The following is a 17,722-nucleotide window of genomic DNA, read 5'->3' as shown; positions in this document are numbered from 1 at the left end:
GCCCGCCCGTTCCCCAGACCTGAATCCAATTGAGCACATCTGGTACATCATGTCTCGCTCCATCCACCAACACTATGCACCAGAGACTGTCCAGGAGTTGGCGGATGCTTTAGTCCAGGTCTGGGAGAAGATCCCTCAGGAGACCATCCGCCACCTCATCAGGAGCATGCCCAGGTATTGTAGGGAGGTCATTCAGACACATGGAGGCCACACACACTACTGAGCCTCATTTTGACTTGTTTTAAGGACATTACATCAAAGTTGGATCAGCCTGTAGTGTGTTTTTCCACTTTAATTTTGAGGGTGACTCCAAATCCAGACCTCCATGGGTTAATAAATTTGATTTCCATTGATAATTTTTGTGTGATTTTGTTGTCAGCACATTCAACTATGTAAAGAACAAAGTATTTAATAAGAATATTTCATTCATTCAGATCTAGGATGTGTTATTTTAGTGTTCCCTTTATTTTCTTGAGCAGTGTATATATATATATATATATATATATATATATATATATAAAAGAATCCAGCAGTAACAGCACTAGGAGACCATGCAGAAAGTAGAAAACGGTGTAATTCACATCATTAACGTTTCGGAGCAGCAAGCCCCGTTCTCAGATTGTACACATTGGGGTATATTTACTAAGGTCCCGATTTTGACCGAGATGGTGTTTTTTCTTCAAAGTGTCATCTCGGGAATTTACTAAACTCAAATCACGGCAGTGATGAGGGCATTCGTATTTTTTTGGAAGTCCAAGAAATAAAATACAAATGAATACACCATCGGTCAAACGCGGCTGTTTAGGTATGGAACACGGTCATTTACTAAACATTCGTATTTGAAATCTCTACCGTGAAAAAGCATTTGCGGCCGTGAAAAAATAGAAATCGTAAAAAAGTCCTAAAAAAAAGTAGACCTGCTTTTGAGAAGCGTGTTTACATGTATTTTCAATTATACATTAGTCACACCTGAATTTTTGGCCCTTTAAAAGGGACCCAAGCACATTTTGAGCAACTCTCACACTGAAATGGCTGCTGCCGTGTGTACTACAGATTTCTTGTTTGCTGGGGGATACCTGAGACTGCTCCATGAGGCTACAATAAACCAGGGCCAGGTAAGTGAACATGGTCAGCAGGTTGTATAGGTGCCGCGGAGGCTGTGCAGGCCTCGTTTTTTAGGGGGCGATTAAACTTGAACGCATTGGCCGATGATATGGTCATACAGATGTTCCGGCTAAATAGAACAAACATTTTCCGTCTGTATGACCTTGTCAAACTGGACCTAGACCCTGAGACAGCACGCTCTCGCTCTGTCTCAGGCCTGCACAAACTCCTGGCTGTGTTTCACTTTATGGCTACTGGGAGCTTCCAGGCTGTGACTGGCGATGTAATTGGTATCTCCCAGCCCACCTTTTCAAAATATTTAAATCAGGTGAGTTTAAACATACATACACGTCTATGTCTAAGTGGTGCTTCTGTTATGTAATATAACACAGTATTGTATTGTTTACAGATCATGACACTCACTTTATATTTTGTAATGTCCACTCAGGTTTTGGATGGCTTGGAACCCCACATAGATGCCTCTATCTACTTCCCTACCCAGGAGTCGCAGTGGCATGCAGTCAGGGTAGCTTTCTATGAGCTTGCTGGCATGCCCAATGTGCTGGGTGCCATAGATTGCACACACGTTGAGCTGAGACCACCTAGGGGTAGGCAATATATTTATACAAATAGACATATGGGCCAATCCACTAATGTCCAGGTGGTTTGTGATGCAAATCTAAAAATTATGAGTGTGGTTGCAGGTTACCCTGGCGGCTGCCATGACTCCTTCATCCTCAGTCAGTCATCCCTCTTCGATAAGTTTGAGGACGGACAAATGCCTGATAGCTGGCTGCTGGGTATGTTCCAAGTGTGTTGTGTGTATGTGTGGTAACTTCAACCTCCTGATTTTTGTATGTTATTTACCATAATCCACATGTCCTAATGTTGCCTATATCTGTCTTTCAGGTGAGGGTGGTTATGGCTGTTACTCTTGGCTCCTTACTCCATTGTCCCAACCTGATTCTCCTGCTGAACACAATTATAATAATGCACATAAGTCTACGCGGAATGTGATAGAAAGATGTTTTGGGGTGCTGAAATCTAGGTTTCGGTGTCTGGATAAGTCTGCTGGGCTTTTGTTGTATAGTCCCTCAAAGGTGACTAGGATTGTGTTCTGCTGCTGTTTTCTTCATAACATGTGTTTGCGCCAACATCTGCCACATGTTGGTGATGAAGAAAACAGCCAGCAAGTAGGTGAGTTAGATTCATCTGGTGACAGTGTGAGTACAGATGTAGGGAGGCAGGTAAGGCAAGAAGTGATTCGGCGTTATTTTAACGGTAAGTATTATTTATTTATAAATAACCTTGCCTAACCACTTTTCTAAAATGTATTGTAGGTGTGAATTTTGTTCGTGTTGCGTTAGTGTTTGTTATTTATACTGTTCTTTACAGTTATACTATAATTTGAATAACTTACACTGTCACTCATTAGCACATTAAACCATACACATATTGCGTGTGAAAAAATTATTTGCTTGAACACAGGCATTTTTGGTATAACAATTGCCAAAACTTTATTGGTAAACAACGATTTGCTGCAGCCTTCTTTTTTTTTTTTGTGTGTGCTGGGTGCAGAGGATTGGCCTGGTTCGTTGGTCCGTGTTCTGCTGGAGCATCTAACAGGGGAGGTAACTGTGGTCTGGCTTGGTGTGGTTGTTCCCGAGCTTGAGCTTATTTGTTGGGATGCCAACACATTAATGCTTTGGCTCAGGTTGTGTATGCTTGCAGTCAGTTGTGTATTTGCGGCAGTGTTGTTGGCAATAATTCGGGAGAGGTTTTCGTTTATCAGTTGGTTGTGTTGGATAATTTGTATGAGGGCTTGTTGCTGCCGCTGTTGTTCATCCATGATTCGGAGTAAATTGGCTTGCATTTGACTGTTGTCTGCCCTCATCTGCTCCATTGAATTGGCAATTCTGCCAACCTGAACTATCAGTCTGCCTGAGTTCCGACTGAGGCGAGGCAGATGATGGGGCAGACTGGCAAGGTATTGGGTGTGGGTGTTCTGGCAGGCATAGTGTTTTGCCTGTTGTGTGGCCCAAATGTTTCAAAACTCTGGGGCCATTTGTTGCTGGGGTGGTGTTGGCCTCAATTGGGGGCTGTGGGATGTTTGGGGTGATTGGGTTATGTCCTGCGGCGTGGTTGGCTGGGTAGGATCGATGGGCTGCAGGTGTAGTGTGTAGGTATCCTGCTGGTCACTTTCCTGCTGGGCGTCCTCGTGATGATGGGTGGTTCTGTATGGGGTTGAATACAGCCACTATTTAGACAATATTTTGCATTGTTTTTTTTTTGCTTTACATCAACATGCCTTACTTAATAATATTCATGTTGTAAATGATACAGAGATTGTGGCCTAAAATTAACTATGTAGCTCACCTTTTTGTAGACATATGTGGCTTCGAACGTTTCATACTCAGTTGAAAAATTATTTAGGGAATTGTCGGACTCTGAGCCATAATTAATGTGCGAACACGAAGAACTCTAACAATTTAAATTACTGCATTTACAGATTGTGTATGAACCTTCCTTTTGTTAAACACACACAATACATTAAATGTGTTTAGCAAAACACTCATACATTGTTCAAGGCAGTCAGTTTTCTGTGCAAAAAATTTGACAAATAAAGTAAAACACAAATTATTCGTTAAAAATGCATGTAAATGTCTTAAGGTGGCCTATGTTTCGAACTGGTGATGTTGGCCATGCAAAACAATTGGATTATAGATTACATTTATGTTGCTGTTTCTTGCAAATTACATATAATTCTAAATTGGTTGCTATGGGCAACATCACATCTGAAAATGTAACCACAAAAATAACGTAAAGCCCATGTGCTTGTTGTTTGTGATTATTACCAGGATGTTTTTGTTTTTTTCAAATACATTATTTTTGGCTGTACACAAACAGTGGTGCAGATGAATTAACCTGGAGAAGGCATAAGGAAATGATAAACCAGCTCCAATCTGTAATTTAACTGTTAGGATCTGTTTTGCTTCTGCCTTTATCACCTTGCACATATCAGTGGTTTATCACTTCATTATGCCTTATCCAGGTTAATTCATCGACCACACTGTTTTTAAATTTTTTACAATTAACTTTTATGTTTACTCACCAGACAGCTGAGGTGATTGTGGATCCTCGCTTTGTGGACTGGCCAAAATTGCTTGTGGTGGCAGGGACAACACTGCGGAGATGCGCCGTTGGAGTGGTGATGATGGTGCTGCTGATTCAGCCTCAAGACGGCGTCTCTTGGTTGGCCTCCTAGGCACGGTCACCGAGCCCTGTGATGGGCGCCTTAGTGGAGGGGGGTTTGCAGAAGAAGAACCTATGTGATAAGATAAACATTAACATTTTGTGTTTCTATGTGTTTGCTGAATATGTGTTTACAGTTAAATCTTACCTGCATTCCCACCATCTGCATCACTTGGCAGTGTTGGATGTGGCCTGGCTGTGCTGCTTCTCTTTCGTACTATAAAAATATGAACATACTTTTTTTTATCAATGTTTTTGCAAAATCCTTATTGTGATGTAAACATATGTGGAACCTGATGATAAGTAAACTAAACGATGCTTATGCTTTTCTGCCTGACTTCATTGGGTGTGTATACTTTAAATAAGATACAATTTCACCAAATAATCCATACACAAAGGCAAATAATGCACAATATTATAATGGTTAAAATCCAAACGACATAGCTTGACACAACCACAATATTGCACGCCAAGGTACCAATTTAAAAACAAACAAGAAAACACTAGCCACAAATATCTGCACAAAAATGTAAACTGCAAAAACAAATATGCATGAAAAACACATCAAACACACAAAGGACAACCCAGAACAACACACAATAAACATAAATCCTATGAAATCTTAATAAAAAAACACTTTGCATAAAACATATTCATCACACTTTTTTAAAATACACCTACAAAGATTTACTACTGATATCAAACACCAGGAAAAGGCCAAGGCAACCAGAGAAAAAAAACTATACAAAGCAAAAAAATATATACATAATTGATATTAACACTACATCAGTCCTGGCCAACCTGTGGCTCTCAAGATGTATTAACACTACACATACCAGCATGCCCTGCCACAGTTTTAGCATTCACTAATAGCAAAACTGAGGCAAGGCATGATGGGACTTGTAGTTTCGCAACACCTGGAGAGCCACAGGTTGGCCAGGCCTGCACTACATCACCAACACATTAGAAGAATTAACAAACTGACAATCACAATTAGCTTGAAGAAATTTCAGACAACAAAGGACAAAACACAGATGTTTACATTTTTAATTAAAAAATTAAAACTCACCATCCTGCCTTGGCCGGTCAGAATCCCGGACATGAGTCGCACCAACCACTTCTGGCGGAATGAGTGCACGCACAGGCTCCTCCCAATCACGATAAGATGCACGGAAGGGGTGTCCACCCCCGGTTTGGCGGGCTGATTTAGCCTCCTTGGCCATCTTCGCCTTGACACGGCGCTTTATGTCGTAAAAACGCTTACGACACGTGTCCTCGGTCCGCCTCACCACACGCTCACTATTCACAGCCGCAATGACCTTCCCCCACAGAACAGACTTCCTGCGTGACGACACCTTTGCAGCATCATGGCCAAACAACTGCCGATGATGCCTCATCAGCTCCCGCACCAAAGCCATTTTTTCAGCGTAGCTGAATTTTACATTGCGGCCAGTCTTTGTAGTGGTGCGTGGCTGCGGAGCCACAACACCATCACTATCACTGGAGGCCGCAGCAGCAGCCACCCCCTCCTCCTCACTCACCTCCTCCACCTCACTCACCTCCTCCACCTCAGTCACCTCCTCCACCTCAGTCACCTCCTCCACCTCACTCACCTCTTCCCTCTCACTCACCTCCTCCCTCTCACTCACCTCCTCCCTCTCACTCACCTCCTCCCTCTCACTCACCTCCTCCCTCTCACTCACCTCCTCCCTCTCACTCACCTCCTCCACCACACTCACCTCTGACTGGGACATAATCAGGACAAACAACAAATAACACTGATAAAAAAAAACAGAAAACACACTCCTCCACTACCACTACACACCACACACCAAACACACACACACTCACTCACTCACAAACAATGACAATAGACGTTAAATAAAAAACAATGACAAAAAAGTAGACAAACTTTTAAATAACTGCACAACAAGTATGACAAGACTACTTACACACAGAGTACAGCACTCAACAATCGCAAATAACCTCCTCAAACTCCCAAAAACTCTCCAACTCCTAACACACCTTCCTCTCACCTCTCCACTAGCTAAACCCACGAGGTGCTGACGGTTTGGGGCGTTTTTATAGTAATGTGCACAGACACTCCTCCAGCACGAATCAAACCAATCACGGACGAGTGACAAAAACGAAACTTATAAAAAAAAACGCGGACGTGAATGCACAAACACTGCCGTGACTAAAATGTGACGCAGTCGTAAAAAAACATCATAACACGGCCGCAAAACCACTAAATCGGCCGCATTCTACCTTACAAAACTACGAATGACATCGACATGGGAAAACACGAAATTGAAAAATACGACAGCTTAGTAAATTAGTCGTAATAAATTCAAAAAGTTGCAAATTTACACTTTCGATGTCATTCGTGTTTGATCTTTAACCTCATTCTGAAAAATACGAATTTTAGTAAATATACCCCGCTGTGTACATTCTGAGGACGGGGCTTGCTGCTCCGAAACGTTAATGATGTGAGAGGGTGTTGTGCAGGGTGGTAGAGGATGCAGGGTGAGAGGGGGGTGTGCAGGGTGGGAGATGACGCAGGGTGAGAGGGGGTTGTGCAGGGTGGGAGATGACGCAGGGTGAGGGGGGGTGCAGGGTGGGAGAGGATGCAGGGTGATAGTGGGGTGTGCAGGGTGATAGCGGGGTGTGCAGGGTGAGAGAGAACGCAGGGTGAGAGGGGGGTGTGCAGGTTGCAAGAAGACGTAGGTGGGGGGGTGCAGGTTGGGAGAAGACGCAGGGTGAGATGGGGGTGTGCAGGTTGGGAGAAGATGCAGGGTGAGAGGGGGGGTGCAGGGTGGGAGAGGACGCAGGGTGATAGAGGGGTGTGCAGGGTGGGAGAGGATGCAGGGTGAGGGGTGTGTGCAGGTTGGGAGAAGACGCAGGGTGAGGGGGTTGTGCAGGGTGGTAGAGGATTCAGGGTGAGAGGAAGGTGTGCAGGGTGGGAGATGACGTAGGGTGAGAGGGGGTTGTGTAGGGTTGGAGATGAAGCAGGGTGAGAGGGGGGTGTGCAGGGTGGGAGAGTATACAGGGTTATAGTGTGGTGTGCAGGGTGATAGCGGGGTGTGCAGGGTGAGAGAGAACGCAGGGTGAGAGGGGGTGTGCAGGTTGCTAGAAGATGCAGGGTGAGAGGGGGTGTGCAGGTTGGGAAAAGACGCAGGATGGGGGGGTGTAGGTTGGGAGAAGACGCAGGGTGGGGGGGTGCAGGTTGGGAGAAGACGCAGGGTCAGAGGGGGTTGTGTAGGTTGGGAGAAGACGCAGGGTGAGAGGGGGGTGTGCAGGTTGGGAGAAGACGCAGGGTGAGAGGGGGGTGTGCAGGTTGGGAGAAGACGCAGGGTGAGAGGGGGGTGTGCAGGGTGGGAGAAGACGCACGGTGAGAGGGGGGTGTGCAGGTTCGGAGAAGACGCAGTGTGAGGGGGGGTGCAGGTTGGGAGAAGATGCAGGGTGAGAGCGGGGTGTGCAGGTTTGGAGAAGACGCAGGGTGAGAGGGGGGGGTGCAATATATATGGGAAGATATTCAGGAGGGGACTGTAGACACTGTCGAGACATTATGGGTAGAAATTGCATGCGGGGAATAAGGAATAAAAAAGTTAGTATTGGGTGTATGCTATAGGCCGCCTGGTATCAACGCATCTGATGATGAATTGTTACTAAAGCAAATTGAAAGAGCAGCAGGAGTAGGAGACATAGTAGTGATGGGAGATTTTAACTATCCAGAGATAAACTGGAAAAACGACTTATGTGATACTGCTAGGGGCAATATGTTTTTAAACACACTTAATGATAACTACTTAGTCCAACTAATTGAGGAACCAACTAGGTACAATGCAATCTTAGACCTGGTATTAACAAACAATGGGGATTTGGTATCAGGTATTATAGTAGGGGAACCCATAGGAAACAGCGACCACAATATGGTCACATTCAATATCAGTTTCTATAAACAGCCCTATACTAGCTCAACTAGGACTTTAAACTTTAGCAAAGCAAATTTTGAAAAGATGAGAGTATTTTTCAGGGATATTGAATGGGAAGGTTTGTTTTTAGGAAAAAATACTACGGAGAAATGGGAGGTACTAAAATTCCTGCTAGCTAAAAATACACTCAAATGTATTCCTATGAGTAGCAAAAAAAGGAATAAAAATCATAAACCGATGTGGCTTAACAAAAAGATTAAGGAACTTATGGGCAAGAAAAGGCGAGCATTTAAAAAATACAAATTTGACGGGGAAGCAGAGTCATTTCAGCACTATAAGGAATGTAACAAAATTTGCAAAAAGGAAATAAGAGCGGCTAAAGTAGAAACTGAAAAACTAGTAGCAAAGGAAAGCAAAGTGAGTCCCAAAAAATTCTTTAAATACATTAATAGCAAGAGATTAAAGAAGGAGAGTATAGGCCCTTTAAAAGACAAGTTGGGAGTCTTAAGCAAAAATTATAATGACATAGCGGACACACTAAATTAGTTTTTTTCAACAGTATTCACTAGAGAGGACCCAATTCAGGGACTGACACGCAATCTCAATAATGAGAATATCACACTGATAGGTACTTATTTAAGCGAGGAAGTAGTCTGTGGCCGATTAAAACATTTAAAGATTAATAAATCACCAGGGCCCGATGGCATTCATCCAAGGGTTCTAATGGAGCTTCACTCTTCACACTGGCAAAACCGCTATCTTTGATCTTTAAGGATTCAGTTATATCTGGTATGGTTCCCAAAGACTGGCGTATAGCGGAAGTAGTGCCTATATTCAAAAAGGGAAGTAAAGCTGAACCAGGTAATTATAGACCAGTTAGTCTTACATCTATAGTGGGGAAAGTATTGGAAGGTATTCTAAGAGATAGTATTCAGAAGTTCCTTGAAACCAATAAGGTCATTAAAAGGAATCAACATGGGTTTATGAAGGACAGATCCTGTCAAACCAACTTACTTGGCTTTTATGAAACAGTAAGCGCAAACCTAGATCAGGGTAAAGACGTGGATGTAATCTTTTTAGACTTTGCCAAAGCGTTCGATACTATACCACACATGAGACTTATCTACAAGCTACAAGAATCAGGGCTAGGAAGCACAATATGCACTTGGGTCAAAAACTGGTTAGATAATAGGGAGCAGCGCGTTGTGGTTAATGGATCTTTTTCAACTTGGACTGAAGTGCTAAGTGGTGTGCCGCAAGGCTCAGTATTAGGACCGCTATTGTTCAATATTTTCATTAACGACCTAACAGAAGGTCTAGAGAGCATGGTGTAAATTTTTGCAGATGATACCAAATTGTGTAAGGCTATAAATACAGAGGAGGATGCCGAGTCTCTTCAGAACGACTTAGTTAAATTAGAAGCATGGGCAGCCAAATGGAGAATGCGCTTCAACACAGACAAGTGTAAGGTAATGCACTGTGGTAACAAGAACAAAAATTACACCTACCTACTAAATGGGGTAAAATTAGGGGATTCTGTACTGGAAAAGGACTTAGGTGTCCTCATAGATAGCAAGCTAAGCAGTAGTACCCAAAGTAGGACTGCAGCAAAGAAGGCTAATAAGATATTAGCATGCATAAAACGGGGTATTGATGCTAGGGACGAGAGTATTATACTCCCGTTATATAAATCACTAGTGAGGCCACACCTTGAATACTGTGTACAATTCTGGGCACCGTACTACAAAAAGGATATCCTGGAGCTTGAAAAGGTACAGAGGAGGGTGACCAAACTAATTAAGGGCATGGAGACGATGGAATACAAGGAAAGGCTTGAAAGACTAGGCATGTTTACATTGGAAAAGCGGAGACTAAGAGGGGATATGATCAACATCTACAAATATATAAGGGGACAATACACAGAGCTTGCGCGGGACCTGTTTTTGGTTAGATCAACACAGAGGACTCGTGGACACTCGCTCAGGTTAGAGGAGAGGAGATTCCGCACAATACGGCGTAAAGGCTTTTTCACGGTAAGGACAATACGTGTTTGGAATTCCCTGCCCGAGGGAGTTGTAATGGCGGAATCTGTCAACACCTTTAAGAATGGGTTAGATAAATTCCTAATGGATAAGGATATCCAGGGTTATGGTGCATAGTCATGCATTATAGTTACTATAAATATGGATAAAATGCAACGGCTGACAGCAGCATCAGTCAGAAATTTTAGTCAAATCATCATGCATAGGAGACCACAAATAGGTTGAACTCGATGGACAATTGTCTTTTTTCAACCTCAGATACTATGTTACTATGTTAGGTTGAGAGAAGATGCAGGGTGAGGGGATGTGCAGGTTGGGAGAAGACGCAGGGTGAGAGGGGGGTGTGCAGGTTGGGAGAAGACGCATGGTGAGAGGGGGGTGTGCGGGTTCGGAGAAGACGCACGGTGAGGGCGGGGGGTGCAGGTTGGGAGAAGATGCAGGGTGAGGGGTGTGTGCAGATTGGGAGAAGACGCAGGGTGAGAGGGGAGTGTGCAGGTTGGGAGAAGACGCAGGGTGAGAGGGGGGTGTGCAGGTTGGGAGAAGACGCAGGGTGAGGGGGGTGTAGGTTGGGAGAAGACGCAAGGTGAGAGGGGAGAGTGCAGGTTGGGAGAAGACGCAGGGTGAGAGGGGGGTGTGCAGGGTGGGAGAAGACGCAGGGTGAGAGGGGAGTGTGCAGGTTGGGAGAAGACGCAGGGTGAGAGGGGGGTGTGCAGGTTGGGAGAAGATGCAGGGTGAGAGGGGGGGTGCAAGTTGGGAGAAGACGCAGGGTGAGAGGGGGGTGTGCAGGTTGGGAGAAGACGCAGGGTGAGGGGGGGTGCAGGTTGGGAGAAGATGCAGGGTGAGAGGGGGGTGTGCAGGTTGCAAGAAGATGCAGGGTGAGAGGGGGTGTGCAGGTTGGGAGAAGACGCAGGGTGAGGTGGGGGTGTGCAGGTTGGGAGAAGACGCAGGGTGAGATGGGGGTGTGCAGGTTGGGAGAAGACGTAGGGTGAGAGGGGTGTAGGTTGGGAGAAGACGCAAGGTGAGAGGGGGGTGTAGGTTGGGAGAAGACGCAAGGTGAGAGGGGGGTGCGCAGGTTGGGAGGGGGGTGCGCAGGTTGGGAGAAGACGCAGGGTGAGAGGGGGGTGTGGAGGTTGGGAGAAGACGCAGGGTGAGGGGAGTGTGCAGGTTGGGAGAAGACGCAGGGTGAGAGGGGGATGTGCAGGGTGGGAGAAGACGCACGGTGAGAGGGGGGTGTGCAGGATCGGAGAAGACGCAGTGTTAGGGGGGGTGCAGGTTGGGAAAAGATGCAGGGTGAGAGGGGGGGGGTGCAGGTTGGGAGAAGATGCAGGGTGAGAGGGAGGGGTGCAGGTTGGGAGAAGATGCAGGGTGAGAGGGGGGGTGCAAGTTGGGAGAAGACGCAGGGTGAGAGGGGGGTGTGCAGGTTGGGAGAAGACGCAGGGTGAGGGGGGGTGCAGGTTGGGAGAAGATGCAGGGTGAGAGGGGGTGTGCAGGGTGAGAGGGGGGTGTGCAGGTTGCAAGAAGATGCAGGGTGAGAGGGGGGTGTGCAGGTTGGGAGAAGATGCAGGGTGAGATGGGGGTGTGCAGGTTGGGAGAAGACGCAGGGTGGGGGGGTGCAGATTGGGAGAAGACGCAGGGTGAGGGGGGGTGTAGGTTGGGAGAAGACGCAAGGTGAGAGGGGGGTGCGCAGGTTGGGAGAAGACGCAGGGTGAGAGGGAGGTGCGCAGGTTAGGAGAAGACGCAGGGTCAGAGGGGGGTGTGCAGGTTGGGAGAAGACGCAGGGTGAGAGGGGGGTGTGCAGGGTGGGAGAAGACGGAGGGTGAGAGGGGAGTGTGCAGGTTGGGAGAAGACGCATGGTGAGAGGGGAATGTGCAGGTTGGGAGAAGACGCATGGTGAGAGGGGGATGTGCGGGTTCGGAGAAGACGCACGGTGAGAGGGGGTGTGCAGGTTGGGAGAAGATGCAGGGTGAGAGGGGGGGTGCAAGTTGGGAGAAGACGCAGGGTGAGAGGGGGGTGTGCCGGTTGGGAGAAGACGCAGGGTGAGGGGGGGTGCAGGTTGGGAGAAGATGCAGGGTGAGAGGGGGTGTGCAGGGTGAGAGGGGGGTGTGCAGGTTGCAAGAAGATGCAGGGTGAGAGGGGGGTGTGCAGGTTGGGAGAAGATGCAGGGTGAGATGGGGGTGTGCAGGTTGGGAGAAGACGCAGGGTGAGAGGGGAGTGTGCAGGTTGGGAGAAGACGCAGGGTGAGAGGGGGGTGCGCAGGTTGGGAGAAGACGCAGGGTGAGAGGGAGGTGCGCAGGTTAGGAGAAGACGCAGGGTGAGAGGGGGGTGTGCAGGTTGGGAGAAGACGCAGGGTGAGAGGGGGGTGTGCAGGGTGGGAGAAGACGGAGGGTGAGAGGGGAGTGTGCAGGTTGGGAGAAGACGCAGGATGAGAGGGGGGTGTGCAGGTTGGGAGAAGATGCAGGGTGAGAGGGGGGGTGCAAGTTGGGAGAAGACGCAGGGTGAGAGGGGGGTGTGCAGGTTGGGAGAAGACGCAGGGTGAGGGGGGGTGCAGGTTGGGAGAAGATGCAGGGTGAGAGGGGGGTGTGCAGGTTGCAAGAAGATGCAGGGTGAGAGGTGGGTGTGCAGGTTGGGAGAAGACGCAGGGTGAGGTGGGGGTGTGCAGGTTGGGAGAAGACGCAGGGTGAGATGGGGGTGTGCAGGTTGGGAGAAGACGTAGGGTGAGGGGGGTGTAGGTTGGGAGAAGACGCAAGGTGAGAGGGGGGTGCGCAGGTTGGGAGGGGGGTGCGCAGGTTGGGAGAAGACGCAGGGTGAGAGGGAGGTGCGCAGGTTAGGAGAAGACGCAGGGTGAGAGGGGGGTGTGCAGGTTGGGAGAAGATGCAGGGTGAGAGGGGAGTGTGCAGGTTGGGAGAAGACGCAGGGTGAGAGGGGGATGTGCAGGGTGGGAGAAGACGCACGGTGAGAGGGGGGTGTGCAGGTTCGGAGAAGACGCAGTGTGAGGGGGGGTGCAGGTTGGGAGAAGATGCAGGGTGAGAGGGGGGTGTGCAGGGTGGGAGAAGACGGAGGGTGAGGGGAGTGTGCAGGTTGGGAGAAGACGCAGGATGAGAGGGGGGTGTGCAGGTTGGGAGAAGATGCAGGGTGAGAGGGGGGGTGCAAGTTGGGAGAAGACGCAGGGTGAGAGGGGGTGTGCAGGTTGGGAGAAGACGCAGGGTGAGGGGGGGTGCAGGTTGGGAGAAGATGCAGGGTGAGAGGGGGGTGTGCAGGTTGCAAGAAGATGCAGGGTGAGAGGGGGGTGTGCAGGTTGGGAGAAGACGCAGGGTGAGAGGGGGGTGTGCAGGTTGGGAGAAGACGCAGGGTGAGAGGGGGGTGTGCAGGTTGGGAGAAGACGCAGGGTGAGGTGGGGGTGTGCAGGTTGGGAGAAGATGCAGGGTGAGATGGGGGTGTGCAGGTTGGGAGAAGACGCAAGGTGAGAGGGGGGTGCGCAGGTTGGGAGAAGACGCAGGGTGAGAGGGAGGTGCGCAGGTTAGGAGAAGACGCAGGGTGAGAGGGGAGTGTGCAGGTTGGGAGAAGACGCAGGGTGAGAGGGGGATGTGCAGGGTGGGAGAAGACGCACGGTGAGAGGGGGGTGTGCAGGTTCGGAGAAGACGCAGTGTGAGGGGGGGTGCAGGTTGGGAGAAGATGCAGGGTGAGAGCGGGGTGTGCAGGTTTGGAGAAGACGCAGGGTGAGGGGGGGTGCAGGTTGGGAGAAGATGCAGGGTGAGGGGATGTGCAGGTTGGCAGAAGATGCAGGGTGAGAGGGGGGTGTGCAGGTTGGGAGAAGACGCATGGTGAGAGGGGGGTGTGCGGGTTCGGAGAAGACGCACGGTGAGAGGGGGGTGTGCAGGTTGGGAGAAGATGCAGGGTGAGAGGGGGGGTGCAAGTTGGGAGAAGACGCAGGGTGAGAGGGGGGTGTGCAGGTTGGGAGAAGACGCAGGGTGAGGGGGGGTGCAGGTTGGGAGAAGATGCAGGGTGAGAGGGGGTGTGCAGGGTGAGAGGGGGGTGTGCAGGTTGCAAGAAGATGCAGGGTGAGAGGGGGGTGTGCAGGTTGGGAGAAGATGCAGGGTGAGATGGGGGTGTGCAGGTTGGGAGAAGACACAGGGTGGGGGGGGTGCAGATTGGGAGAAGACGCAGGGTGAGGGGGGGCGTAGGTTGGGAGAAGACGCAAGGTGAGAGGGGGGTGCGCAGGTTGGGAGAAGACGCAGGGTGAGAGGGGGGTGCGCAGGTTGGGAGAAGACGCAGGGTGAGAGGGAGGTGCGCAGGTTAGGAGAAGATGCAGGGTGAGAGGGGGGTGTGCAGGTTGGGAGAAGACGCAGGTTGAGAGGGGGGTGTGCAGGTTGTGAGAAGATGCAGGGTGAGTGGGGGGTGTGCAGGTTGGGAGAAGATGCAGGGTGAGAGTGGCTGTGCAGGTTGGAAGAAGACACAGGGTGAGGGGGGGTGCAGGTTGGGAGAAGATGCAGGGTGAGAGGGGGGCAGTGCAGGGTGAGAGAGGAACATATATGATGTTTTTTATTTAATATTAAAGCCTACCAGTAAGTTCACTGTGTGGCTCCAGCGGTGGCAGCCCATGTGAGAGCCCGGCGGCGGCAGGAACAAGAACAAGGAGCACCATGGGAGACCAGCATCAGCAGGGACGAGTTCCGGGCGCATTGCACGTGGGCGCCCGGCGGGGCTACAGCAGGGACAGGAGCAGCGTTTATAAGTGCAGCAGGCTGGCCACTTCCTCTGCCTCCTGCTGCGCTCAGCTGTCCTGTCCTGTATTCTATGCGGCGCCGGCGGCTACGAGTTTGCCTGCCAGTGCCGAGGGGATCCTGGAGTGCTGCAGATCGGATCGGTAAAGATCCGACCAGTGTTGGATGACAGGGGGCACTTTTAGAAAGGGGGGCCCAGGGTACTTACCCCCAGGAACCCCCCCTTAATCCGGCTCTGGGTCGGGCCTGACATGCGAGGCGGACTAGCCCTGTGCTGGGCGTCCCCCCGCATTTAGCACATCTACGATCAGGTCTGAATTAGGCCCACAGTGTGGTGTGCTGAGCAGGTGGGAGGGAGAACTCACTTCACCCAGCGGTGAAGAGATCTGACTAGATTGTGATCTGACTAAACAGGCCAATCTAGAGCCGGCGATAGCGGCGCGCGGGGCCGCGCATCACTATGGGGCATACACATGGAGTGATGTGTGCTTCATTTCTAAAGGGCCCTACATACTGGGCGACGGCAGCAATTTTAACGATGAACGATCTGACTGATGATCGTTATCGTCCAAATTGTTTTGCATTGAAAAACGACGGGAAACCAGCAATGAACGACTGCAGGGAAGCGCATCATTCATTGTTGGTGACTACACACTAAACGATATGAACGATATATCGTTCATTTCTGAGCGATATCATTCATATCACCCATCACTGTCGCCCAGTGTCAGATTGCTTAGAAATTAAGCAAAAATCGCTACATGTGTACCCCCCTTAATAGTTACACAAACCACAAACAAATGTATTCATCTGCTTGAGCCAGAAACTGCCTTCACCATTTTACTACTCTGGACAATGGGGGGTAATTCCAAGTTGATCGCTGCAGGAAATTTTTTAGCAGTTAGGCAAAACCATGTGCACTGCAGGGGGGCAGATATAACATTTGCAGAGAGAGTTAGATTTGGGTGGGTTATTTTATTTCTGTGCAGGGTAAATACTGGCTGCTTTATTTTTACACTGAAAATTAGATTGCAGATTGAACACACCACACCCAAATCTAACTCTCTCTGCACATGTTATATCTGCCTCCCCTGCAGTGCACATGGTTTTGCCCAATTGCTAACAGAATTCGTGCTGCTATCAACTTGGAATTACCCCCATAATCAGAGGCAGAACTCTGGGAGGCAACGGAGTCATCTGCCGCCGGGCTCCTGCTCTAAAGGGGGGCACCTCTCCTCCCATTCTGTGACACCATTGAATTAAGTTAATTGATAGCTGTCGCTGTCTTTTCAGTGGCCGACTTCCTCATTGGTCCCTGCACCTTACAGATCACACCTTCTTTATTATACTAAATATACACATTTTACAAGTATCACACCCAGGATTAGAAACCACAACCTATTACACTGGAAGCAGACACCTTACTGATGAAGCTGTTTGCTCCTGTATAGGAAATATGAGAATTTTAACTATATGAAGTTACTTCTCTGACAATTACACGTAACTTCATATAGTTATAATTCTCATGCTTCCACTACAGGAGCAAATAACTCCATCAGTAAAGTGTCTGCTGTTAGTGTTACAGGTCATGGGTTCTAATCCTGGGTATGACTGCTAAGAAATGTGTGATTTAAAATAAAAGACAATTAAATGTATAAATACAGTACATACATTTTTTTCAGAACACTCCATACACACACGCGCGCGTGTACACACACACACACACACACACATACATATATACATACATACATATATTTATCTTAAAATAGGAAATAGGGGGGCACCAATATTTATCTTGCCTCCGGGCAACTGTGACAAACTTACGCCACTGCCCATAATGTCTTTGTTTATTTGCAATGACTATTTGAAATGTATTCTGAAAACATTCTCAATATTTAACAAACTCTCTTATAAGGGAGGCATTTGGGACCGGGATCCCTACAGCCGGCATTCCGACAGCTATTCTCCCTCTTGGGGGGGGTCCACGACACCTGTGGAGGAAGAAAAAATAGCGTGGCGCGTGTAGCGCGCAACTGTGCCCGCAAGGGGCTCTTTTGCGCTCACCTCTCTGACGGAATGCCAGCAGTCGAGATCCCAGCGCCGGTATGCTGGGCACCGGGATCCCGAGCGCCGGCATAACGTAGTAGACACTCTTATAATACATTATATTAGGATTACTTCTGTATGCATTAGACACCTTTATCCTTCACTATTCCACTACTACCCTCTATTTCTCTAACGTCCTAGTGGATGGTGGGGACTCCATAAGGACCATGGGGAATAGACGGGCTCCGCAGGAGACATGGGCACTTTAAGAAAGAATTTAGATTCTGATGTGCTCTGGCTCCTCCCTCTATGTCCCTCCTCCAGACCTCAGTTTGAATCTGTGCCCGGACGAGCTGGGTGCTACTTAGTGAGCTCTCCTGAGCTTACTATATGAAAGTATTTTGTTAGGTTTTTTATTTTCAGGGAGCTCTGCTGGCAACAGACTCCCTGCATCGTGGGACTGAGGGGAGAGAAGCAGCCCTACTCTCTGAAGATAGGACCTGCTTCTTAGGCTACTGGACACCATTAGCTCCAGAGGGATCGTACACAGGATCTCATCCTTTGTCGTCTGATCCGGAGCCGCGACGCCGCCCCCCTCGCAGAGCCCGAAGACAGAAGC

At 48.8% G+C, this 17,722-nt stretch overlaps 1 long non-coding RNA gene across 1 annotated transcript in view; it reads right to left on the bottom strand.

Moving 5' to 3' along the window:
• Nucleotides 1–2,624: 2,624 nt before the first annotated feature.
• Nucleotides 2,625–17,722, bottom strand: part of LOC134948855 (uncharacterized) — a 66,142-nt gene continuing 51,044 nt past the window's right edge. The window contains exons 2-4 of the long non-coding RNA XR_010183053.1: nt 4,505–4,573; nt 4,217–4,429; nt 2,625–3,338 (exon numbers count right to left, since the gene is read on the bottom strand). This is a non-coding gene — a long non-coding RNA (uncharacterized LOC134948855). The remainder of the gene's footprint in view (nt 3,339–4,216; nt 4,430–4,504; nt 4,574–17,722) is intronic.

Source organism: Pseudophryne corroboree, chromosome 1, assembly GCF_028390025.1.
Source record: "Pseudophryne corroboree isolate aPseCor3 chromosome 1, aPseCor3.hap2, whole genome shotgun sequence".
In the NCBI taxonomy this organism is placed as follows: Eukaryota; Metazoa; Chordata; class Amphibia; order Anura; family Myobatrachidae; genus Pseudophryne; species Pseudophryne corroboree.
Note: the sequence above shows the minus strand (reverse complement) of the source record. Positions and strands in the feature narration are given on the sequence as shown.